The following is a 26189-nucleotide window of genomic DNA, read 5'->3' as shown; positions in this document are numbered from 1 at the left end:
CCGATATAACTAAAATACAGGTGAAATGGCTCAGCTCGATTAGTTAAGGGTTAAAAGGTATAGTACGCAGAAATATTGCAAATATGAACGGTCCAGGTTTTTGTTGTATGTGTTTTTCATTTTTTGTACAGCCTTAAGCACATATGTTAATATTTTACTCCTTTTCACTTTTTGAAACTTCGCTGAATTAGACCGCTACTTCCAAATGGCGTACGTGACCAGATACTGAAGGAATGCGTCTTGAAAGTGGCTGACTCTAATGTATGATATTTCACTCAGTGACTTTCAGGCCCAGGTTGTATGTTCAGAGGAACACTTACCGTTTATTAGAGGTAGATCGTCCGACTCCACCGGAGGACACCCCTAATAAAAAAGACATATATATAAAATGCAGACTAGCCGCTGTATCGTACTAGCAAACTTTAACTTAAAATCGTTAGAGAAAACAAAAAGAATCGAACAAAATCAGTAGGCCACTGATAGGATCTCTTTTTGACCTCGCTAAAATAGAAACATTAGGAACAACCCCTCATGAGAAATATGAAACTAGTGAGAGAAACCGAGCTCGACGCCATGATGGCTGCAACATAGCTCGGCGCCGCCGCCCACCCGGCCCAAAATAACGACAAACCCTATGCAAATATTATAAATAAATAGAACACACCAGCAAAGTAACAGAGTAAAACGTTTTATTAAATAACTATTTACATGCCAGCCTGCTGCAATATGAAAACAACACTTCCAAAATGATCGACTACCTTTAAGAAGAAAAAAAGAATCTTTCATCTGGCAATTTTTCATTTATCCTGAAGATCAAAAGAAAGTAAATGCACCAAAAGTAACCTGCACGATATGTGACTCGTTTCTCTCAAGAAGAAATCCAACAAAAAAAGATTCCTTTTCCATACATACCATGGTGCGCCATGTCAAACAAATGCACCCTGTGCAATTTGCAGAGGCATCGACAAAAGCCCTGGCCACGCTATTACCATTAGAGGTGGCCAGCACATTTTCTGATCGACGACCTGTATCTCCATCGAGTGCACAGAAGGACTTGAGATATTTAACTATATATGGTCTATAACTTATGGTTTTTTCAGTGAATTTGCTCCGCCAGCCACCCGCCCAAAATAACCACAAATCCTATGCAAATATTAAAAATATATACAACACACCAACAAAGTAACAGGGTAAAATGTTTCATTAAATAACTATTTACATGTCAGCCTGCTGCAACATCGATCCAAATGCATGACACTGTTCCTGTCAAGGTAGCATAGCTGGCGGCCTAGGGGTGGAGGACCGTTGTGCAAATACCCCGGGGAGGACTCTGGATATGCTTGATCCCAGAGATTCTTCGATGTAACTGCCTTCCACAAATGGCATAAGTCCTGGATGTTCGGTGCCATACTTGAAGGTTTGACCTAAAGACACGTCCTGCGGTGCCCTAGTCCAACCATTACATATACCTCCGCCAGGAGATGGCGTGGGGTGCACTGGAAGGGAGAGGCGGCGCAAACGAGCCTCCCCCACCTCCCCAGGTGGAGGTTTCTCAGCTGCACCCCAGCGCTTCACTCGACAAGCTGAGTTGCGCCCGCTCCTGCAGCACATTGCCTCGCTCGGCCAGCTCAATTACGCCTGCTCTTGCTATTACAGCGTCTCACCCGCCATCCGGCTGAATTGCACCCACTCTTGCGGTACAGAGACGGGCGGCTGCCACAGAGCTCAGGAAATGGCGGTCGGCTCCACAGACTTGGGCCTGGCCTGCAAGGATGTCTCTGGACAACCCTGGAACTCGGACGCTTCACTGCTACGGCATGGGCCCCATTCCCAAAAGCGTCCCATCAGCCTTGAAGATTCTACAAGAGTCACCGGGGCGCCCGACTCCCGCAGAGTTCCGGTGGGGAGCTTCTGCCATGATTGCTCGCAGAATGGCCACGACGTAGCCACGGGGTGCTCTCATGCTAACGCCAGCTTCAGTCTGAAACTTCCAGAAACACTGTAGACTACCAATTCAATCAGTTCCGGTGGAGCCCCAACGACGTATCGCATTGTTGCATAATGCGTCATATGACACGCCGCGTTAGAGCACCCGGAAGTCCTCCGGTGCACGAGGCGCGAAGCGCAGCTTCCCGGAAGCAATCCGGGGCGCGGAGCGCGTAACGTAAGCATAACAGGTCATGTGACTTGTTAATAAAGCTTTTCATTGGTTTAGAAATATTTTTATGAGCATATTTGACTATTTCATTAAAGACACTACACATAACCTGTTTTTCAAGTTATGTTTAATTTTAAATGAAACGGTTTACATTTTCACTTTTTATTTCCAGTAAATTTTAAAAATAAATGTTTATAGTTCCATATGCTGAAGCACGTCAGCTTCCCACCCTATGTCATACAATTCTGACAAATCGGCATCCTCATCATTTTCTTCATCATCCTCAGGATTTAAATCATCTAAGGGATCCACTTCCACTGATGTTTCAATGACAAGTTCAACGATAAGATCGAGATCAACGGATTGCTCATTATCACTCATGGTTAATGTTGTCGTTATCTTTAAAGAAAGAGAACAACAATGAGATGTTGCAGAGTAAGAGACAAATCTCAGAGACTATAATAGTAAAATTGTTTAACAAGAGTAACATTTTGCAGCTATTATTTAGCCATGTCCAGCGATGCTGAGGAGGTGAGTCCTATGTCCAAGTTTTCAGTGAACAGGACTCATCTCTTTTTAACCTTGGATAAGCTTCACCAACTCTGTGTCCCCTGCTCATACTTAAATGTAAAGGGGCAGATTTATGTTAACTGGCGCATCCCCAGAGATGCACCAGTTAATGTGCACCGCTGCTCTGCCACCCATGGTGTGCCGCATTTACAATGTGGAACACCATTGACCAAAAACAACACAGATGCGTCACGCATCTGTGCCGCAAAAGCAGCACATTGCAGGAATCACGTCATAAGCGCGACATGTCTACTGTAATATAATAAAAAACAAAATAACAGGTTAAAACGTTTTTATTCTTGAACAAAAACATATTAAAACAACTATGGAGAACCATTACGCGAATAGTTTTTTTTTTTTTTGCAATGTCTGCACTCGTATTAGATAAGAAACTTGCCTTGAAAACAGTGCATTTCTGAATAAACATTTCAAATATACACGTTCTCTCTTTTAATCCATAATCTCAACTAAAATGATTGTATATTGAAACAGTATTTATGTGTTCCACGTAACTTCAGCTGTACTAACTTAATATTTTCTTTTGTCGACCTGATTTACTCATACTAGAACCCACAGGCCTATAACAGCCCGTGAACCCTTTCTTTTACGGTACATGACAAAACAAACAATTACAGACTTACCTTTACCAATGCTTTGTACGATGTACAACAGTGACAGTCACAAAATAGATATTCGTTTGACGGAAGTCTCAATTATGCTGCTATCACTGCAACCAAAATTCAATGGCACAGATATCCAGTCAATACAGACTCATATATGTCTCTTCAGCCAATCATATTTCCTCCCGCAAAATTTTGTATTCAAGTATACATTTCAGTTCGTTGTCCCTCACAATATTTTCAATGTCACATAAATGTCACCCATCACCCACTGCCATCTCTGGCTGTTTCCATGGTAACACCTCATTCTGCACCTGGCTGAAGGCACAGGTCAAAAGTTCATATCTCAACGTTCTACAGCAAACTAACAACACTGTTTTCCCTCCAGAAACACCTGCCTATCCACAGCTCTGTTACATGTCATTTTTTTCACACCCAATACTACTTTTTCTTTTACATAACATTAACATGCAACGTAGTCTTCAATCTTCACGTATTAGAATCAACCAATCATCTTTTGTTTTTCAACCACACCAAGCCTCATCCATTTTTTTATCCTGACTTTCAGCTTCTAACTGCCATTCCAGTTCCAGAACCCATTGGAGTACGAGTGCATCTGCCTTGAAAATGAAGGTTTGGCTTTTAGGACACAGCTATATTCACTGGAGTGGAAAATATGCAGCAAGCAGACGAATTTCCAACCTTGATTTAGCAAATGTGCAGATAACGTGGATTGGGCAAAGAGGATTAAGATGTCACCAATTAATACCATTGGTGAAAACTTTTATGCATCTCCCAGAACCAGACCTTATAATTGTGCACTGTGGTGGGAACTATCTAGGCACATAGACTGGGGTAGGTCTGGAAATGCTTCTAAAAGACACCTTTCGACAATTGATGACACTTTTTCCTCGAACTGCCTTGGTATATTCCAATATATGCCAAAGACAGAAATGGAATTGGTCCAATCAACATTGTGCACAAATTGAGAAAGCAAGGAGACATGTAAATAAATCTGTTTCTGCTTTCCTCAGAGATTATAGCATGGGTTCTATTTACCACAACAACTTGCGTTACCACATGCAAGACATCTATAGGACAGATGGTGTTCATTTCACGGATGAGGGAAACAGAATCTTCCTCTGCAACATCAGACTCTGCATCGGTACATACTTATAAATGCAGAAACAACTCAATTAACACAAGGGCTCTTTTCAGAGCCACCTTATATCAAAGCACTCAAACTTCTGATTTATCTCCATTTTCACACTCTTGTAAATAGGTGTGCGTGCCCGAGTGCGCGCACCCCGCAACTTTTTTCCCCAAAAAAAAAATATATTTTCGCCTTTAAGGACCTTACTGCACACCCTGAGAAAACCTACGCAGCAAAACAATCTCTACCTTCTCCCCTTTCCATGTTCCAACGGTTTGAAATGACAATATATTTACTCGCAGTGACAAAATGGCGGTCAACACTTCCTGATTTCCTTCAAATCGAACGTTAACAGACGTCACGCAGCAAAAAAAAATTCCGCTCCCGCACACCCGCTTGAGTGCGCGCACCCGTCCGCGCTTATAGATATATAATTGACTTTAACTTTAATTTTCTCAGCAACTGCTGAACGGATTTACACCATTCCACAAAAAGCGTAATCTGCGAGCCGGACTCTACAGTTTTGCCAAATTTCTTATAAATCCATTCAGCCGTTCGACCTGTAGCCGTGTCTAAACGTCCTATGGAAAATAACATGGAGAAAACACGTTTTGGGACCCCACTTTTATCTCAGCCCCCACTTCACCAATCCCCCCCAAATTTTCAGGGAAGGAGCGCAGCGGACCGAGCCATCTTCTTTGAGAAATTCGCAAAGATTCATCCACCAGGGCCAAAGTTAATCCAAATAGAATGTTGACGACCGCCAGTAGGTAATATATATATAACGCTCGTCAACTCCAGGCAAATCCCCAGGAATGAAAGACAGCACTCTGGAGGTTCCTTCTTACAGAGTAGTTTATTAACTACAGGCTATCCCACAGACGCGTTTCGGCGATTTGCCTTCGTCAGTGTGTGTATCCACACGCACAAACCGGTACATTTATCAAAAACAACATTGACATCGTGTAAGGGTTACACCTCTTAATTGGCATCAACAGAGGACTAAAGACCTCACAACAAACGCGAGCTCCATTTTGTAATGGTCAAGTATTCGCCCTTTACATAGCTCAATGCTCATAATAGATGTAGTAAGCATTATCAAACCTACAGATAGGTGAGCGCGCTGTAGTAGGAGGTACAAAAATTAATTAATTGTGCTACAATTGCACTCTTTGATTGCACTCTATATATAAATATTATTACTCCCAACCTTTGTCTTTTATAATTCACCACCAAAACACTTCGGACGAGTCAGGAAGACAACACACTCAGAGGTAATGGGATTTCTTCAGCCGTAATTTTTTATTTAAATTTTTTCATTAATTTCAGCAAAGTGAAAGTGCAAAACAGTCAGAGATAGACCCATGCATTTCATCAACAGCCTTCAACTGGGTCATAGAGTTTGTGTACAGAGTGTCTTTTTAAAGGGCTAGACACCATCCTCCCATCACCAGTTTAAAATTAATTGTAGCTTTTCAATGAAATTGACCACAATTTTCTTTTAAACAAATGTACAGTCACAAAAAATATCTCTTTACTCCAATAATTCATGTTAACATAATAGTTCTTGTCTGATGACACATGAAACAATTGAAAGTAAAACAAATAAACTGCAAAAAATAAAAAAAAATCAAATTGAATTATTCATAAAAAGTAACCAGTATATAAAAGTACATTTTACCTAAAATAGATATACATAAAAAATATAAAATTAAATACACTAACACATAATAATATTTGATCAATATTATTAAAAAAAAATAAACTCTCGAAATAATAAATTACTATTTCCACTCCAATTTATTCAACAGTTGAGAAAGCATTGTACTCGGGATGAAATGTACTATTCTCACTCTAGTCAGTTCAACAGTAAGAATCGCATTCGACTCAGAAAAGTTGACATTTTACTATAACCACTCCATTCTATGCAACAGTAGGGAAAGCGTTGGCCTCAGTAGGGGTAACATTGACTAATCGTACTCCAGTCTGTGCAACAGCAGGGAAAACGTTGGACTCAGGACAGGTAAAATGTACTATTTCCAATCTTGTTGCTGTAACAGTAGGGTTGCTATTGTGCAGCAGTAGGGAAAGCGTTAGACTCAGGAGGGGTAAAAGTTACTATTCGCATTCCAGTCTGTGTTACAAGCATTGGACTCAAGAGGGGTAAAAGTTTCTGTTCCCCCTCTCGTCAGTGCCACAGTATGGAAAGCGTTGGACTGCGGAGGGGTGAAATTTACAATTCCCACTCCAGTTGGTGCAGCAGTAGGGAAAGCATTGGACACAGGAAAGATTCCTACTCCAGTCAGTGCAACAGTAGGGAAAGCTTTGGACTGTGGAAGTGTAAAATGTTGCTATTGCCATTCCATTCGGTGAACAGTAGGAAAAGCGTTGGACTCAGGAGGTGTAAAATGTACTATTCCCACACCTGTAGGTGGAATAGCAGAGAGAGCGTAGTTCACTTTAAACTAATAATATATTTTAACAACTCTAATAAATAACAAGAAATACAAATGTTTACATTTTTAAATTATATGTCTAAATTTTAACAACATTTTAACAAATTATGTAATTATTAGAATTTTTAATAATTAGTATCAAATAAAACAAATAATATTAATTTAACTAAAATACCACACTATATTCTCACAATCATAACAGACATTTCAAAATGTACACAATTATCAATTAAATTATTATTCATGAATTAATAATGTTATAATCAACACATTACTTCTTTATTAACTTCCCACAATGGACCATAAATACCCAACAACCCACATCACAACTATTTCTTATCTTAAAAATTATAATTGCACAATTTACATAATTAATTATCAATTAAACAATTAATAATACACACGAATATTTAATTATTTATAATTAATGAACTTCCCGCCCTTTCCCCCAATAAACCCACAACCTGCACCTGAAATATAAAAAACATAATTACAGTTTACATATCTAATTATCAGTTAAATAATTCAAATGAATTACAAATAATTATTAATTGATTATAATTAATTTACTGACCACCCTGTACTCTTACAAACCCCAGAACTCACACCTACAATAAATATAAATGAATTACACAATTTACATTATTAATTATCAGTTAAAAATGATTATTAATTATAATTAGTTTACTTCTCATGCTGCACCCCTACAAATCCCACAACCCAAAACTAAAATATAACTTAAAAAATACATTAATCACACAATTTACATAGTTCTCAATGAAATAGTTCATAATAATTAAAAATAAACATGGGGGCTCGAGGTCCATAACTTCCAAACGTATTATTTAGTGGCCCAGTGCAGTTTTGCACACCATTGGTATAACCCCGAAGCCTGGATTCCAAACGCAAAGCCCGAGGCAGATCCTGCTAGTAACTGCCAGGCTTCCACTATACGCTTCAGCTATTCTATTGGCGGGTAAGACATGGCTGCCATCACGAAACAGGGGATGGTCCGGCGCACTCTCACCAAATTCTCTCTTGAGAAGGTGGGGAATCTGTTTCCAGGGGGGGAGGGGCATGTGTTCTCGGTTACGGAGGTACGGAGGACGTTCCGATTCCACTGGGCTCCCTTCATGGACCCGTTTATACTAAATAGAATGTGGAGGGCCTTACGAGCCTGAGTACTAGGTTTTCCATTAGAACCAGAAAGTTTACCTCCGCTAACACATACAGTCTCTGATTCGGGGGAAACGCTTAATTTCTTAGCAATACAGGGCGAGTATGGCTCTTGTCCCCAGCAGAGACATCTAGATTCACGTAACATGGGAACGGGACCTGGGACACCCAATACCAGACTTACAGTTGGAAAACTGCTGCTCACAAACACTGAAGGTATCCCTCAACAATAGGCACAAGCAAATTAATTTTAAATTGTTTTAGAGGTTTAATGTGACGCCTGCAAAAGTGCACAGAATCCCATCCCACTTGCCGCACTCATGCCCCAAATTCCCTGTGCAACAGGCGGACTTTGCGCATATGACCTGGATCTTTGATAAGATTGGTGGTTTCTGGGGGGAAATATTCACAATAATAAAGCAAATGGTAAATTACACCATTTAGCCCCACCCAGGGGTGGCACTGTTGGGCTATGTGCGTGAGGTCCCAATTCCACTATTGTTGGCTAAAAGGGAGATTGTGATCCACTGAGGCACTAGACATACACCTAAACAGAAAGCTTGGCTGAATAGTATACTTCACTGTAACACAAACTGCAAATTATATTCTCTGCTACAGTCTGTTGCATCCAGGCCATGCAACATATGGCAGCCACTGTTACAATACCTCCGAGAGAAGACCACCAACTCCAACTCACAACCAAGGGACAGGAATGATCCAACTGGGGAGGGAGAGTGTCGCCTGATGGTGAGCACACATAGTGATGACGCTACTGCGAAGGGAAAAGAGCACAACAGATAGGGATGCCACGTCTGTTAAGAAAAGCATGTATAATATTAATGTCTGCTTGTAAGAAGACCTTTGGGTGTAGCAATGTATAACAATGGTGTAACTCTGTGCATGTGACATTTAGAACTTAGCACTGCAACCTGATGTTTGTTCTTTTTGTTTTGTTGGGGAAAAAATTATAAAGAAATTTAAAAAAACATTAACAATAATTATACAAATAAATTATAACGTATACAAATAAAAAATATGTTAAAATACATACAGATAATTCAAAACGTATATTTTTTACAACAATATTTTTGTAAACAATATTAACAACATATATATTTTTTACACCGATTTTATTTACCTTAGAAAATCAATATTTTGGTTAGCGATATTCCTGCATCACAATATTGTGTATCACGATATTAAAGCTCGATATTTCTTTGACTCAATATTTTTAATTAGATATTTTTTCTGAATGCCATGGTGGTTTAAGAGGAGCGGTAAGAGGGTTAGGAGTGGGTTTTTAACCAACGGTATGTGAGGTTAAACATAATGGAGAGCCAGGAGGACGGGTGTGGTTTAAAAAAAAATGGGAGTGGGCGAAAGGCAGCGATGAATAAAAGTGCCAAAAAACTAAAAAAGAAGGTCCCTTAAGGAGCCTGCATTGGAAAGGCACTGGCCATTGGAAACAATACTTGGAACAGACTCCGGGGCAAGACGAAGACTCAAAGCCTAGGAGGACGACAGATGAGAGGAGGAGGCTTTGACCAATAGGAAGCAAGGAAACAAGAGTTATGTGCCAGCGTTAAAGGCCCCGAGCCGAAGGCGAGGCCCTTTAACAAGGGAGAGGGACTTTAATAGCGGTATAGCCCATCTACGAAGGGCTATAAGGCTATTGGAACATTCTGTCACTAGAGGACAGAATGTTCTAACACAAAAAATAAAGCCTTTTGGGAGCGTGAGGGGATTGGAATCCCCTCAGGTTCCCTGAAGCCTTTGTTCACAGCCAGAGCTGTGAACAAAGAAACATTGGAATGTTGAAGCTCCAGGCTTATACCAGACATTATAAGCCCAGAGCACTCCATTGTTTTCAATGGAGCTCCCAACATTCCAATGTTCTAATAAATGATATAGAATCGGACATAAGTATCTTTGGCAGGAGACTTCAGAAGTAGGCTGTGGAAAGTATAAGACATTAGGATCAGCATGTATCAAAACTGACTTGCCCACTAAGCTGTTTTCACTATTTATGTCTGCAGCTGTTTCTATGATAAAAAAACTATTAAAATGTATTGTTAATAACTTTAGCTTTTGATATGGTACAGCAGCTATTCAGCCATTATTTTTATATTAATAAACAATCCTATTCAATTGTAAATTTGGATGTTTGATAAATATACCGGAAAAGTAACTTAAAAAAGTTTGACTTTGCCTGCCTGAAGTTCCAGTAGGCCAATTATAATTAGCCTGCCAGCAGCTGCCCCCTGTGAGTGCATAACCCATGATCAGGTGGGCCTTTTGTCAGGAAGATCTGTTTCTGATGAGTGGACTCATTCGTTCTCAGAACAAGCATTTGGAGAGGAATCAGGCACTTAGTTAAATGCCAATGGACCGAGATGAGGTCTGCCTATTTATTGTTTAGTGATAATTGAGACATGGGAAAAAGGAGTCGTTTTTACTGGGGGCCAACTTTTGCAAGCCCGGCTCCATCCCAGAGGAAGAAGAAACTGGTCCCAGGGGTTGAGGATAAAGGGACCCCTCGTCTTCATGAACACACCCTTGGCTAGGCCACCAGCCACCTAGAGGGGCATAAGGATTCTGCCATGGTGGATGTTACTGAGAATAGCACACTGTGGGATAATTTGCAGTAATGTAAACAGGAGGTGCTGAAAAAGGGGGAAGGTTGGCCTTGGGTATTTTTTATTCATTGAACAGTAAGGTCCCGGAGTCACACCCACCCACTGGCTCCAGATTTTGACAAAAGTGACACCACCCTCCCAACTCCCCAGAACACATCTGGACCTGCAGAAGAACAATCGAGGATAAGGTGTGCTATTTGTGAACTTTGTGGAGTGCTGACATGCTTGGCCTGTTCAAACTTGTATCCAGGACCAAAAGCAGGTGGCTTCCCAGGGCTCAGTTTGCTGACAATCTGTGTGCCTACAGGAACATTAAACAAGCATTTACAATGCAATAGGTCTCGCAGCATTAAAGTTTGAGTTATTAGCATTGTGTATGACAATGCCATTAGTTATAACTTTTGCATATGTGACACCTATAGCATTTGTAATGCAATATGTGTTGTATTTACGTGACTTAGATATACTGATATCACAAATAACAATGGCTTTTAATTTTTTTACACAATTAATACTTAAATAAAAGTTATTGTAATTGAGTCGGTGGAAGGGTGAAGTGGGCGGGGTGGCAATTTGAAGTGGAGACAAAGGAGGGTGAAGTTGAGAGAGAGGAAGGTGAGAAAGAGAAAAAAGGGTGAGGTGTGGAGAGTTGAAAAGATAAAGCCCATAGGAACCAGGCCTGGGTACAGGTAGGTGCATCTTGCATGAGGGGCTTCGAGAGAGTGACTGGCTTTTGAACAGAAACATCTTTGCATCTCCCTGGAATCACCTAATCCAGGCACTACTTTGATAGGGAGATAGTGCTCTTAAACTTACCTGAAAGACAACTGGGCCATGGGTTTCTACAACAGTCCAGGTTGGGGGGCGTGGGGGTTGGGGAGTGAGAGGGTTCAGCATAGACATACAGTGGTCCAGGGTTGCAGGTTGCACTCAGTGCGCCCCCATGCCATGTAATCTGACGTGTTCGGTGTTTCTCACCTTAAAAGACTGCAGTCAGTAACAGAGCAGTCGCCTACAATACAGGCAGGGGTTTTTCTCTTTGTCGGCAGGCGTCACAACATCTAGAACACACATGAGACCTCAGAGATCGACCCGCCAGCTCCTACCTTGACCGTCTGCTGCGCTGGCCCCTCTTCCAGAGCTCCGCTGCAGTTCTTTAAGCAGCCAGTGTCCTGACCCTCATGTGCGCCGGGGCTGGCCGTCTCCACACAGCCCGAGGTCATCCAGCCACTCGGGCTGCCTCTGCTTGCGGTGGTGATTTCTCCCCTGGGGCTTGGCATCTCAGAGCAAGTGAAAGTGAAAGGCACACCGTGAGCTTGCACATCGGCGTGCCCTGTGGCTCGTGCCCAGTGGCGGCGCATGCGGGGTTCGCCGCTGTGTTGGAGAAGTGCTGCGGCTCGCGAGGCCGTGGGAGGGGGCCACCAAAGCAACAACAAGAAAAATGCTGTTATCCCTTAGTTTGATAGTAAAAGTAGTGATAATTGGGGTGCAGTGGGCCGCTCAGACTTCGTGCCATGGTGCAACTTCACCTGCTGCATTGTTGACAGCAATAAGCCTGTGGATGCTTTTTGGTGAGTTTTTAGGTTTTTAGGTTGCAGGGGAACATGGTGGAATAGCATATCTCAGATGCAATGTAGTGTGTGCAGTGAGTTGAAAATGCAGTGATGTGTGGAAGGATATCATCTACTACAGAGAGTGTGTTTAATTAGTGCTTGTAGGCCGTGGTGCAGTTGGTTGAAATTTTTGAGATGCAGAGCAGTGTCGCTCATGGTAGTAAATGCCCCTAGAAATAATTGCGGTGTGTTGGCAACACAGGGGGGTCAGCGTCCCTAGGATACACTGCAGTATGCTTTGTTAGGGTCCTTAGGGTACCAGAACCAAATAAGACCCCACATAGTGCAACATTAAAACAAAGTAGCCTTTGATCACACTGAGGCACCAATGAACTGCAGAGGAGCTATGTTGTAATCCAACCCTATTTCATCTGTCAATCATGACGTTTGTAGATGTAGGATGAACACGAATCAGAACGCTAGAAGAAATCTCTCAGAAAAAGAGGAGAATGAACTGTACACCGTTTCTTTTGCCGAATTACATGAAAGTTTGAGGACGCTACACAACATTATTCCAAATGGAAACCCAGCATTTAGCAATACATTCTAATGAAAAATGCGTCCTTGTGTCCATTTTGGACAGAAGGACGCATTTTGCGATACAAATATAGCAAAGAAAGCACACGTAATATGAACAGTTTTGTTCATTCACTTTGTTCCAATGCTTCTGCAGTTGGATTTTTTACCCAAACGGACTGGAAATTATGCAACATGTTGTAATGCTGTAATTATGGGAATCACAGGTAACAAGCTGCAATTACGTGAGATTACACTGGTATAGCAAAAATTTCAGACAGGCATACGTGCATTTAAAAAGAGCACCAATCATTGTATTACGGTGGCAGTGAGAAGCTAAAGCTCTCTTCAGCCAGATTTACAAAAGGTGGAAAGGAATACTGGCCATAAGAATTAACGTCGATTAAAAGCTTGTCAACCCACCCCTTTACAAAAGTAACATCAGTAAGGTGGTACCCCGATAGCCTATTACCTCTGTACCTCTCTTAGAGAGGATCAGACCGTACCATGCTCTGGTGGGTACAGAAGAGAGGCGACATAGGACCCAATCCACCCCAATCTGCTCACACATCAGAAACACGGTAACTACTATTGCTGGGGCATTGACGGTTCACAACATGGCCTCCGACACTTACACAAATACAATAATTCTCAAGCCGGGGGAGAGAAGAAGTGATCAGGGCAGAAACAAACGGCGCATTAGGGACCCGCTCGAAACACAGGCCGTCGATGGTACTTCAAGGCAATGCTTTCTATTTTCTCTGCTGCAGAGAGTAGAACATGTGCTTATTAGAATGAGTCTCACGACGGAGGGATTAAAAAGACATTAAACACAAGTGTCCTACTTCAGCCGATGCCAGCAGCAAAAAAAAAACAAGTCAGTTATTGCGAAACTCACCACCGCCGCCTGGCTTGGACAGGAAGCCAGGCAACCTGTGTTGGGATGGGGGCGGGGCCGCAAAAAGACAGGAAGCAGACGGGAGCCTACCCCGCGCTCCTGTGCCCGTGAAGCCAGACGGAAGATTTGCGTGTGAGCTAGCGGGGCTCCCGTGCTTGTGGAGAGCCTCGCCTTTTGCTGAGACTGACCCGCTGCCGAGGGAGAGAGGTACACGCGGAAAGAGCCCGGTGAATAGTGGGGGGGTGCGCGTGTGTGTGTGTGTGCGTGCGTGTGTCTGTGTGTGTCTGTGTGTGTGTGTGTGTGTGTCTGTCTGTGTGTGTGTGTGAGCGTGTGTCTGTGTGTGTGTGCGTGCATGCGCGCGTCCTGATCCATTGTGACTGGGAACAGCATGCCGGAATCGGAGCGCGTGTTCACGCGCGCAACCTGATCCAATTCGGGCATGCTACGCGTGCCCATCTCTTGTCTCCTGGGAAGCTCAGCCATTGACTATAGGTCTCGCGGCGAGACAGCGCTTCGCGCTGTAATCGCCAGGGCGAGACCTAAAAATTACATTTTCCGGGAGTAACCTTCTGAATAGTTGCCACTGGAGTGGATCTTGCTTGTGGACCCTGATGGAGTGTTTCTAGCCCCCTAAGCACTGCCACTGGGGTACTGAAAGCCTTAGAACTGACCAAGAATAGCTGCTTTAAAAAGTTGAACGAAGTCGGGCTTTGACAATGTTTTGACTTCCAAGCCTTTGCACCTTCTGCAGAACCTTGCCGCAAGTTATCCAATTTCAACAGGACTTTGTCAAATACAGCTTAAAATGTACCCTGCTTGGGGATTTTGGGCTTTAAAAAAAAGGTAGAAATCGGTACCTAGAAAAGGTATGAAAAATGCCTTACTGATTTCAGTGGGAGCAAAATTTGACATTACTGCTCAGAGCTTTTCCTGCAAAAACCAATGGCTTCAGCAGAATGTTTTCAAACGGCTATCTGATTTTGAGACAACATTGCTGAATACAGTCTTCAATCTTGCCTCACTTAAGGATTTAGGCTTCCACATTAAAGATTAATGGTCTGATTTAGAGGTTAGCCGAAACATTGCAGAGTGCTCTGCTCACCAAAATGTCAGTCCTACCATTCTATATAGAGCCAGGTTAACCGCCATGCTTTGGGTGACTGTGTAAGTACATCAGACTGTCCATTCTATTTGGAGTGGACATTTTGATGTACTTTTTATGTTTAGGACTTCCAGGGAAACCCTGACCTTTCTGGAAATAAATAAATAGAAAACGTACCCCCACACCCTAGGAGAAATCAGTTTGGGATTTCCTTTTTGAAGACAAAAATGTTTGATGAGCAGCTGCTTGAAACATGGTGTCCACTCCTCAAAAGTTCAGTTCCTTAACAGGAGCTGCTCTGATGGTGGCTCCTCTGAAGGTATAGCGATCTCTGCTTGGCCAGTGGTTATCACCTAATATTGTAGACAATATTCCATACAGAGAGGTGGACATGAGACCTCACCACCTTGATGGACAGATTACTAGTAGCCAAACCTTTACTGAAGCCTTAAGTCAGAATGTAAAAACCTTGACCAGGACAACCTGCGTGGTGTATTCTAACTTTACTCCATTGCAGTCAGGCTGAAGTTGTGGCTAGGTTCCAGTCAGCCAGGAACAGTGTATTAGGATTTACCCTTTACTTTTGGTTTCTACTTTTTTCTCTAAAACTCTAAAATTCATATCTCCAATTCCATTTATAGGATTTACATTTAAAAGATGATAATGTTGGGTATGATTCCCAACTGTAACTTACACTTTTGAGTGTAGTTATTTTTGTGAGTAAGTTTAGTACTTTTAGATATTCACAAACAACACTTTTGTAGTAACTGAGGTATATAAGTATGATAGGGAAAGGCAGGAATGCACCGTATTTACCATAATACAGTGCATTCCTGTCTTTTCACCTGCACTTGAGCACAGTGTACTGCCTAGCGCTAATGCAAGGCACCCTTGCACCATGGTGCCAGGGTGCCTACATTCTAAGTAGGACTGTTTTTGTGCAGGAAGGGACACCTTACTTTACAAAAACAATCCTCTGAGGCATTTCCCTCTTTCTACATGTGCTGCAGAATCAGGTCATTTTCAACCGCAAAAACGCATTGTTACAGAATCGCATTTTGGAATTGCAAATACATACTGCTTTGGTATATGGAATGGGAATATTTAGGTTGTCCCTTCAAAATACCAAATGAGAATGGGATGTATGAATGTTTTGTGACTGAAATGCAGTCACAAATGATTCGCACTTCACCACCAACTCAAAGTTGGTGGTAACCCATTCACGAATAGGAAGGGGTGGTCCGCTTGGCACCCCTTCCCCTTTGAGAATATTTTAAAAATATTTTTACAAGCAGGCAGTGTTCCCATGTATCTCTGCCTACTTTTAAAAAATACAAATGAAACTTTTTATGTTTTATTTGTCATTGTACCCCATTTTCCTTTAAGGAAAATGGGCTGCAATGAAAAAATGCATTGCTTTAACTAAAAGTAATCACTGACATGGTAGTCCACTGACCACAGCAGGCCACCATCCCTGTGATGGCAGCGGTGATGGCAGCAAATCCTAGTGGGTCACAAATTGCAGCCTACCTCATTAATATGCATAAGGCAGGTCTATTCGCCACCCATCAGGAATCGCTAATGAAAGTCAATAGAGTTTCAAACTTTAGGAGTAGCAATTTCCTGATTGCAATTTGCAGGAAATCACAATCAGGAAATCACTATTCAAAACCTTCGTACATCTGCCCCTTAGTTATTTGCAGTACATACTGTGGCAATGCCCTGCAGTGGTAACACCATTATAGCAGTGTTTAAAGGTATCAATAAAGCTGCAGCCTGTGAATTCTGAATTTTAGAGCAGTTTTTCCTCTTGCTGACTGCAAAAGAAAACACTTTGCTGATGATATTGTCTTGTGCCACTATAAGAACTCAGTAAAAACGTGTCAAATCCTGACAGTCAAACATTTTTTTCGACTATTTTGTCTATGGAACGTACATTTTGATGAGGTTACTTTTGCCATCTCACATTCCTGTTTCTGCTTCTTTCTTTTCACCATTATAGAACCATTCCTTCTAGAGAAGAAATATTTCTATGATCCCTGGGATCCAAAGCTGTCTCATTTGTAATTTCATTCAGCTTTATGATATAGCTATAGAAAGCTTCATATTTAACGTACAACTGCTAGACTTGTTTCTTTTCTACAAGTCATTTCAATTTCCCATTAGCAGTGAATTTTGTCCTTTGGGGTCTGTTACAGCAAGAAACATTTCCTTAATCTTCCTACTATTAAATAATTCCAGCATGTTAGAGGGATGTTTAACTGATTATAATATATTAAGTAATGTGGACAATGTTGTCTTATGAACAGGTCATTCTTTTATTACCTTATATTGGTTGTCGACTAAGCGTGTTTCATAAGACGTGATCATGTTTTATACATCACAAATGCCAAGTGAGCTGCTTGATTGGTTAGTGTACATGACACAATAAGAGTACCATCCGTCTTTTGGCAAATGGACGAATCAGCTTTCGATTTTTAGTAGCAAGTTACAGTCTTTGTTCACAAGTGGATCCATTTGAACTAGGGTATCTAGTACCATGTCATCATCAGACCACGATGCTTTTATTTAGGAGCTTTTCTGTAACTAATAATTGTTACAAGTTGTGTTAACCGTATTGGGCCACTGGACTGATTTCCAAACCAAAGGTGCCCAGATCAATAAAAGGTTTGTGCTGGCTATTTGTGTGGCATTCACAAAATACAATTTTAATATTACTAATAGTAATTGAATGACTGTGAATACTCCACAGTCGGGTGAAAAGATATGGTCATATATTTAGTATTATATTTAAAACACAGTGAGGTCACCCCCACTGTCGAGTGTAGTTAACTATGTAGTTAGAATTAGGATCTAGTTACCATAGGATATGGATTATTTTGGTTGATTAATAACTTTAGCACTGGCTGACAAATCTTCAGAAAACTCTCCAAAAAAAGAAGTCACTCACCCTTCCTCCTCCCTGTAAAGTTTTGGGGTGATTCATCAAGTGGGCGCAATGAAAAAGGAGGAGTTCCCAAAACACAATTTTCACAATTGTATCACACAATTTAATGATATATATATCATGAGGGCCACGCCTATAATGAGCAGGACTCTGAATTGATAAAGTGCGGCGAACGCTGTCTGACAGTTATTTCAGTCTTTGAAGCCATTGAGAAAGGGATCAAGGAGTTCCCGAAACGCGTCTGGCTGTGGCTGAGGGATATGCGGATGCAAGTTCTATGCTGTTACCTGTTTGCAGGATTTGCTGCCAATAAAGGGAAATATCGAGCTGCCGGGTGGTTTCCTTTTATCAAGGGCGAACTTTGTTGGAATTAAAAGCGTCTGGAGCCCTGTTGCAAAGGGAGACCCACAGCATGTTAGCGATCCCACTTTGACGCCATAAAGTGTCAGGTAATGGGAGGCAGATTTACCGCGGACACATCATCAAAGCAGGACAGGATTCACATAAGACTTGGCACGAACCCACTGGGGTTTTAATCATTTTAATTGTGTTGTGCAGATGGACTCATTTGAGAGCACTATTTCACCGCACTACAGGTACCACAATGCCGTGAGGGCCACGCCTATAATGGGCAGGACTCTGAATTAATAAAGTGCGGAGAACGCTGTCTGGCCGTTATTTCAGTCTTTGAAGCCATTGAGAAAGGGATCAAGGAGTTCCCGAAACACGTCTGGCTGTGGCTGAGGGATATGTGGATGCAAGTTCTACGCTGCTACCTGTTTGCATGATGTGCTCCCAATAAAGGGAAAAATCGAGCTGCCGGCTGGTCTCCTTTTATTGAGGGAGAACTTTGTTGGAATTAAAAGCAGCTGAAGCCCAGTTGCAAAGGGAGACCCACCGCATGTCAGCGGGCCCACTTCGACGCCATCAAGTGTCAGGTAATGGGAGGCAGATTTACCGCAGACACATTATCAAAGCAGGACAGGATGCACATAAGACTTGGCACCAACCCACTGGGGTTTTATTAATTTTAATTGTGTTGCGCAGATGGACTCACTTGAGAGCACTATTTCACCACACTACAGGTACCACAATGCTGTGAGGGCCACGCCTATAATGGGTAGGACTCTGAATTGATAAAGTGCGGAGAACGCTGTCTGGCAGTTATTTCAGTCTTTGAAGCCATTGAGAAAGGGATCAAGGAGTTCCCAAAATGCGTCTGGCTGTGGCTGAGGGATATGCGGATGCAAGTTCTATGCTGCTACCTGTTTGCATGATGTGCCGCCAATAAAGGGAAATGTTGAACTGCCGGCTGGTCTCCTTTTATCCAGAGTGAACTTTGTTGGAAAATATATATATATATATATATATATATATATATATATATGTATATATATACATATTACCTACTGGCGCTCGCCAGTAGGTATATATAGTTAGGATTTTTTCTCTATGGGATTTTTGAAAATTCTATGTCTGATAACTTTGGTGTTTGTGGACGGAATTGGCTGCAATTTTCAGAACAATTGCACATTTTGTTTCCGAGCAGTCCCTGAAAATTTGGGGGGGTTCTGTCAAGGGGGGGCCGAGAAAAAAGGGGGGTCCCAAAACGCGTTTTCCCATGCAATTTTCCATAGGGCGGTTGGACTCACTTTTAGCTCGAACAGCTGAATGGATTTCCACGAAACTTGGCAAAATTGTAGATATTGTTTGCCCGATGTGCCTTTTCTAGGTCTCAATATATGTGCTTCAGTGGATTTTGAGAAATTAACGTTAAAAAAAATATATATATCTGTAACAGCGCTCCGGTTAGCGCTCCGGTTCGCGTACCTGACGCGTAACGGAACTTCGCGAAACGAAGCTGATTGGCTCTCCGGTGTCTGTCAACATTCTAAACAGTCCGGAGCGGCCGCCATCTTGTCTCTCGGTAGGATCGAGAGACAAGAGGAGGCCAAAACAAAGGGGGGAAATGACCATAAGGGGGCATAGTAGATCCTCCCTGACCCCCTAGGTTTGATGTAGAGGCTTTAAAAGGGCCCTGCGGGGCAAAAATAAATAAATAATAATTTGTTTTTTTTGCGTGGGGAGCGCCCGGTACGCGCACCGGGAAGCAGTCCAGGGAGCGTACTATGAGGAAAAAAGAATGATAGACTTTTGAAATATTGTATGTTTATTGATTGTTCTTTTTGTTGTTTTTTTTTATTTTTTTATTTAAGTAGCAATATTTATGATTATTAAATATAAATTTATTTTTGTGATTGTTTTTCAAAATTTAATAGAACGTCTAACATTTGACTGTCCGAAATGTCGTCATTTTCAGTGTCCGAAATGTCATTATTTTGAGTGAACATAACTTGCAAAATTTGAGTGTCTGAAATGTCCTCATTTTGAAGGAGGAAATCTACAGATTGTACACATTGTAGTAGTTCATGGTCCCGTGATTCATCCATGAATTCAATGTCATTTGGTTCAATGTTTTCTTGATTGGTCTCTGCAAGGACAATTTCAAATGACACTTTTTGTTCTCCTTCCATTTTGCCTGAAATTTGCATAAAAATATATATATATCAGTAGAGATAGGGCACTGTTGGGATTAATTTTAGATAGGTAGTTTTTAACAGTGAATTTATATTTGGGCAGTGTATGGTATCAGACTGGAAGTAGAAATATAAAAAAGTGTATGTGATGAAACCTAAGTATATTCAAAATTATACAAGACAAGCCTAAATCCATCCATAACTATAACAGAGAAGTCTATCTAAATCTATAACTATTATAGAGGGATAGTATATAACTATCAGAAAAAGTTTTTCATATTAACTTAAAGTGCACAATATACTTCAGTTTTCAAAATAACATCTTACCTTTTAAAAACAAGTTTAAGTTGTCAGTGAAAATGCTCTTGCAATGCACTTCAGGAAGTAGTAGTCAAAATGGCTGTGTTTCTCTCTCTTTCTTTATATATATTCAGGTACATAACCAATCAAATGTCAGGTAAAAAAAGTAGAAAATGAAAGTAACATTTTAATTGGTTGTCAATTCCAACACTTCAGATGTGTTTTGTGAAGTAATTTACCTCAGGGTATTTAGAGAGGTCTACAGACTAAATGGCTAAATGGAATTCCAAACAAATTTGTGAAAATGGTAGGGATTGGTATGTAGTATGAGCTAATCTATATTTGGTGAAATTGTCTCTAGTGGTTTTTCTGTGAATTACTTTCCCACCTTTTTTAATAGAGTGCTTCCCAGTGAGCGCCCGGTACGCGAACCGGCAGCGTTACGGGAGTCCTCCATTTTGTGTTTCGGTAGAATTGAGATACAAGATGGAGGGCAAATAATGTTCAGAATGGGTAGAAGGGGGCACGGTAGACGTATCCTGACCCCCTAGGTTTTCTGAGGGTGGCTGAGGAGGCCCATATGTGCGAAAAAAAAACATTTTTTTTCAAATTTTCACGCGGTTAGCGTCCGGTGCGCGTACCGGGTAGCGCTCCGGAAAGCGTAAATTGTGAAAATTTGTAAAAAAAAAGTTATATTTAAAAAATTTTTATAGTGATCATAGTTAGGGTAGCTCTGAGAAGAGCTTTTGGGTCTGTGGTAGATTTTGGTACTTATAAGTAGGTACCAATACATAGTTTTAAATTCAGGATGAAAATTCTGTTCCCCTCATCTGAGAAGTGAACTCCATCTCCTCTGTAGATATCTTGCATGTAGTAACGCAAGTTATTGTTGTACATGGAGCCCATTCCATGGTCTCTCATGTAAGCTGAAACAGACTTATTTACATGCTTCCTCGATTTCTCAATTTGTGGACAAAATTGGTTCGACCACCTCCATTTCTGTCTTTGGCATATATTTGAATATACCAAGGCAGTTTGAGGAAAAAGTGCCATCAATTGGTCAAAGGTGTCCTTTAAAAGCATTTCCAGACCTACCCCAGTCAAAGTGCCCAAGTCATTTCCTCCACAGTGCACAATTAACAGGTCAGGTTTTGGCAAATGCAAAAAGGTTTTCACCAATGGTATCAATTGGTGACATCTTAATCCTCTGAGGCCAATCCACTTGATTTCTACATTTTGTAAATTGAGGTTGTGTAAATTTCTGTTATCAGCATACCTTTGAGCCCAGTGGATGTAACTATGTCCAACAATCCAGACAGAAAACATGGTGAGAGGAGGTTCTGCTGCAGTCAGATGAAGTGTGGGTATGAAATGGCAGTTGAAAAAATAAGAGTTTATAATGAAAAAAACTGTGGAGTTTCTGTGCTAATGATTCAGTAGCAGTGATTGGTGGATTTTGATTGCTGAAAACAGAAAGTTAGGGTGCATGGATGAGTTCTTTGAAAGATGTAATTTGAATGGTCAAGAAAAAATCATTTTATGAAAGATTGCACTGGATGAGCAGGTGTACTGAGAGTTCAGAGTTCAATTGAAACATTGTTGTGTGAACTTGTAAACATGAGAGGTCTTTCAGGAGGTGGTTGCTATGGAAAAAAGGCAGAAAGGGCAGAGGGGGGAAGGGTGTTGATTTGAAAAAAGTGAGGGAAGAGTTTTGATTGGGTGACATGAGAGATATGTATGATGAATTACAGCATTTCTGTGCCATTGTTGGTTGCAGCCTCTGGAGTGCATACCTTTTGCTCTGCTAAAGAAAACTTGGTGTGTGTCTAAGACTTGAAACTCAAAAAGTATTTGCTAAGGTGAGAAAAGATTCATTTAATTTAGATAGAGAATAGTATGCTTTAGGGAGAAAATTATGAAGAAAGTTGTGTATTTAAAATGTTGCTTTGTGTCAAGTGTTTTACAAATAGATTTTGTTTCTTTGAGTTACATAGCCATGTTAAAAGTGACGCAAAAATAGTGCAAGGGCCTTAAAAATACGCTTTCATGTGTGTTAGGGCATTTTAAGTAACTTCCCCATGAATGTGGTTGAATAATTACTTTACTTGATGTGTTTAAAAACGTTTTTTGAAATCAATTAGGTTTCTTGATATGTACTGCTAGAGTTTCATAGGCTGCTTGGGGCATATTTACAAGGCCTTTGAGTCCCTTTGATGTTATTTTCCCCATTTTAATTTAAGTCATTTCCCCGTGGTGCAAGATCCTTGTAAATACGCCCCCATGTGTGCTTGGCTAATTTAAGTACTGACAGGGTGTGCTTCTACATAGGACCTGTGTTGTGTTTTCAAATTATGACCAGAAAATCGTTTTTAAAAAAAACAAAACGTTTTTCACATTTATGAGAAGGTCATATTGGTGTCTGCTTCTTTAAATAAATATTTCACTTTCCACCATGAATATGTGAGAATAATATTCCTTGTTTGCCGGTTTAAAAACATGTTTCTTGAACTCATTAAGGTTTCACAATATGTTCTGCAAGAGTTTCATAGTCACTATGATGATAATGATATACATTTAGAACTGTGCAGGAGGCATGGAGAATCTGAGGCTTCTGTAAGTGTCAAGGGAGGTGAGTAATGTACATTGCTCTGTTGCATACAGTCCTCATCTTCTGCGTACTCTTGGATATGCTAGACTACATCTGCACAATGAGATACCTAAGCAAAGGAAACACAGGTGATGTGATTGTGAAATGAGCAAAATAAATTGCACGTTTTTGAATTACATTACCTGTGTTTCCTAACATTACGAATCACATTGTGCAGATGAGGTTTAGGCCTGTCCAGGGAGACAGAGGAGGTCTGGCCTTTGTTCAAGAGTGCAGTGAACATGACTCACTTCATTGGTAGGCCTGCACATGTATTATCTACTCTGTACTCTTCAACAAGCCTAAATTTCATCTGCATCCCTGAGTAGGCCTCACCTCATACAAACCTCTGGATAGGCCACACCTTATCGTCATCCTGAATCAATCATTTAAAATGTTAGGGGCAGATTTATGATAGCTGTGCACCTCTTTTGTGGCGCTGTTGCGTCAGTTTTGTGAAGCAGCAGTGATGCAAAAGATGCACCATGTTGCAAGATAGGCCTCACTTCATCTGCAACAAGATACTGTCAGTTTAAAACTGTAAACATTTAGGACTGTGTAGGGGGCATGGAGAAGCTGAATCTTCTGTTAGTGTCAAAATTGTTGCATACCGTGCTCACCTTCTGCGTACTCTTTGATATGCTAGACTACATCTGCACAATGAGATACCTAAGCAAAGAAAACACAAGTGATGTGATTGTGAAATGAGCAAAAGAAATTGCATATTTTTCAATTACATCACCTGTGTTTCCTAACATTACAAATCACATTGTGCAGATGAGGTTTAGGCCTGGTTAGGGACATAGAGGAGGTCTGGCCTTTGTTCAAGAGTGCAGTGGACATGACTCACTTCATTGGTAGACCTGCACATGTACTATCTCCTCTGTACTGTTTAACAAGCCTAAATTTCATCTGTAAACCTGAGTAGGCCTCACTTCAAACAAACCTCTGGATAGGCCACACCTTATCGGCATCCTGAATCAATCATTTAAAATGTTAGGGGCAGATTTATGATGGCCATGCAACTCTTTTGCGCCGCTGTGCGTCACTTTTGTGATGCAGCGGCGGCGCAAAAGATGCGCTATGTTGCGACATATTTACAACTTAATGCATCTAGGCAGATGCGTCACGCTGTAAAGTCCTGTGCCACATGAAACCTGCGTCAGGTTTCATGTGGGCGTTTTGTTGCAGGGTGGGCAGTCATTTCCATGAAAGCCGTGTAAAACTAACACAGTAAAATTAAGAAGATTTCACTGAGTCAGCTTTATGGCATTGCTGAATCAAATCCTTACGCCTGTTTGAAACAGGCATAAGGAGTGATGCACCATGCAATGTGTGGCTTGCCCCTGTGCATTGCAGTAGATATGTCACGCTTACGACGTGATTCCTGCAATGCGCCGCTTTTGTGGAACAGATGCGTGACGCATCTGTGCTGTTTTTGCTCAATGGTGCTCCGCATTGTAAATGCGGCACACCATGGGTGGCAGAGCAGTGGCGCACATTAACTGGTGCATCCCTGGGGGTGTGCCAGTTAACATAAATCTGCCCCTTTACATTTAAGTATGAGCAGGGGACACAGAGTTGGTGAGGCTTATCCAAGGTTAAGAAGAGATGAGTCCTGTTCACTGAAAACTTGGACATAGGCCTCACCTCCTCAGCATCGCTGGAAATGGTTAAATAATATCTGCAAAATGTTACTCTTGTTAAACAATTTTACTATTATAGTCTCTGACATTTGTCTCTTACTCTGCAACATCTCATTGTTGTTCTCTTTCTTTAAAGATAACGACAACATCAAGCATGAGTGATAATGAGCAATCTGTTGATCTCGATCTTATCATTGAACTTGTTATTGAAACGTCAGTGGAAGTAGATCCCTTGGATGATTTATATCCTGTGGATGATGAAGAATATGATGAGGATGCTGATTTGTCAGAATTGTATGACATAGGGTGGGCAGCTGACCTGCTCGAGTCTATTAACCTATAAAGACTTTTAGAAATAAATTTAAGATACTCGAAATGAAAAGTAACCATGTAAACCGTTTCATTTAAAATTAAATACAACTTCAAAAACAGCTTGTGTGAAGTGTCTTTAAGAAAATAGTGAAATATGCTAATAAAATTTGTTCAGATTCACATATAAAAGAGCACAGGTCAAATGTAGAAGCATTCCATTTCTTTGCTACTATTTGTGAGTTTTAAATTTGCAAATGCACTAAAAATTATTGTATGTAGAATTGACAACTAGTATGTTAATTTTTTGACGACTGTTATTGATTTACTGTGTGGTAATAGTGGTTAATAACATTTTTTATTATATTTTACCACAGATTCAACTGCAGATCATTTCTAAACTACAGTATGCCATCTAAAGACAGAAGCCGAAAGGCTACAAAACGTCAAAGATAGCAGCTTACTACATGCTTGCAGCAGTCCTCTACAATAAAAACTCGTCAAGTCACCAAGAAAGCTCCGGGTAAGACAATGAAATCATTCCTAAGAAACATTTTCAGAAAAACAAGTATCACTACAGAACATGTTTTAGTCCAGAAAAAGAGAGCCAATTTAAACGGAAAGGAAAGGCCAATCAAAAATGTTACTGCTAGAGCAGGAGATAACTCTGTGAATGGTAGTAGAAGGAAAAATCAGTTTAGGGACATTCGTAGACGAATGTTCCGCAACAGGATAATTGGCAATTTGTTAAAAAATATTAGGAAAGGTCAACAGAAAGTGGCTTTTTTATAAAAGAAAGAAAAATATTGAGAAAATTATTGATCAGGCATTCGAAATTAAACGAAAGTTATTTATTTTGATAATCAATAGAATTAGGAAACTAAACAAGGTAATTTATGATTTCA

Source organism: Lissotriton helveticus, chromosome 5_1 (assembly GCF_964261635.1).
Source record: "Lissotriton helveticus chromosome 5_1, aLisHel1.1, whole genome shotgun sequence".
NCBI lineage: Eukaryota > Metazoa > Chordata > Amphibia > Caudata > Salamandridae > Lissotriton > Lissotriton helveticus.
This window is presented reverse-complemented; position numbering follows the sequence as displayed.